This window comes from Sciurus carolinensis, unplaced genomic scaffold (genome assembly GCF_902686445.1).
Source record: "Sciurus carolinensis unplaced genomic scaffold, mSciCar1.2, whole genome shotgun sequence".
Taxonomy (NCBI): Eukaryota; Metazoa; Chordata; class Mammalia; order Rodentia; family Sciuridae; genus Sciurus; species Sciurus carolinensis.
The window spans coordinates 240,702-242,886 of NW_025920254.1; positions in this window are offsets into that span (position 1 = coordinate 240,702).

The following is a 2,185-nucleotide window of genomic DNA, read 5'->3' on the forward strand; positions in this document are numbered from 1 at the left end:
CTAGGCAACTTGCTTCTCTTAGTGAAATCTCTGGGTGAGTCCCATTCTGGGTAATGTCAGTACACCAACTCTGGTGTGTCCATACCAAAAACACTGTGGAAACTAGGAGCAATGTGGATAATTTCCTCATTCCAACAAACTCAATAGGTATTAGGTGTTGTCATGCAGAATGGCTCCTCAGTAAAACCTGAAAACAAGACAATTTTAAAGAATGTTAATGCCCACACAACTGAAGACCACAAATTGTCCACAATTTTCACAACATTGCTCAAGTGGATGAGTTCCAATGGGTGATGTAGCATGACCAGAATTTCTGACATCTTTTTGAAGAGTGGATGGAGAGTATATATTTAAGTATTTTCAAGATCTTGTCTGATATGTCACTGGTTGCTCTGTTTTGAAAGAGAAAAAACTCCTAGGATCTCAGGGTCAGGCACAATGCACACCATCAAAAACAGTGTGAATTGTGGCCAAGCACAATTTCCCAAAGTTATGGAAGTCTTCAAATCTTTGACCTGAGGTTTGAACTGTAACTGAGTTCACTATAACTTTGGCCTAAGGAATAATCTCCAAAATCTTAGAAAAACTCAAAGCACTATAGGTGACAACCTGTTTTCCAAAGGACCTCTCTATCTTCTTGATCCTGTAGTCAAGCAAGCCTCTGCTATCTTTTCTCTGCCTTCTCTAGATTCTGCCACAAACCTCTGCTGAAACACCATGACTTATGCTCTCTAAATCTTCTCAGTGTGCACACCTCTCTTAACATTACTCAGTCTTCTATAGGTCTTGCCCTAAATCTCTCCTCATTCAACATTGCTCAAGATGCTCTGAGTCCTGTGGGTAATTGCCCCTCACCCTCTAGTTCTCTGATTCCACTGGGTCCTCTTGGTGATAACCCCTCTCCTGACATAGTTCAGCCTTCTTTGTTTAAGCTGCTAAGTTCACCAAACATGTTTGTTTGATGGGAGTTCCCTAACCATTCCTTGCTCATTTCTCTCTGGGTCCATTTTGTGAGCACATCTCACTTTGTGTGCTCTGTCTTCTATCTGTTCTGTTCCAGGTTCACCAGTGACATTCCTGCTCAGACTACACTGGGTCCTGTGGGTGAACACCACTCACCTGACTGTGATCAGATTCCTCTGTGTCCTGTTCTAAATCTCCCTTCACACACCATTGCTTAATATCATCTGAGTCCTCTAGGAAGTGTTCCATGAAGACAAATGCTCTGTTTGCCCTGAATATTGTTTTGGACTACCCCTTACCTTCCAGTACCCTGTCTCTTCTGTGTCCTCTGGGTGAGCGTCCCTCACAGAAGTGTTCAGTCTCCTCTGTGCCATGTGCTAAGTTCTTGTAGCCAAAATTATCTCAACCTCCTCCAGATCCTGTGTTGATCATAGATTGCCTAACATTGTTCAGTCTTTTCTGGGTTCTGTCTTAACCTCACCTACCCCACAAATATTCATGGTCATCTGAGTCATGTGTGTGAGTGCCCCTCTCCCCCCACTGCTCATTCTTCTGTGTGTCCTGTCCTTAATATCTGATCCTGCAGCAATTTTAAGGACCCTCTGAGCCCTGTGGGTGAGTACCACTCTCCTATCAGTGCTCAGTTCCTCATGGGTATGTTGGTAGGAACACTTCTGCAACCAGTGCTAAATCTCCACCTGGTACTAGGAAAATTGCTTCTCTTAGTGAAATCTCTGGGTAAGTCCATTTCAGGGTAAAGCGAGCACACATTCTCTGTTTTTATCTGCATGTTCATACCAACACTCTGTGGAAACATGGAGTGATGTGGATGCTTCCACTGTCCAACAACCTCAATAGTCCTTTTGTTCTGCCATGCAGACAGACTCCTCATCAATGACTGAAAATCAGTGCTCAATACTGTCTCAGTATTGGGATTGGGCAGACGTCCAATGTCTGTGGTCATAGTCCACTGAGCTCTAGGCAAGCCAGTTCTCTGAATAAATTATCTGTTAGTCCCATTCTGGCCAATGTCACTATATCATCTCTGGCCTTATCTGTGTGACCAGGCCAACATTACTGTGGACACTTGGAGAGATGTGGATGCTTTCTCCTCCAACTTCAATAGGACTTGGTGATGCCTTGCAGACAGGCTCCTCACCATTTCCTGAAAACCCAAATCAATTGTAATGCATGTCAATTTCCCCAGCACTGAGTCCCTTGT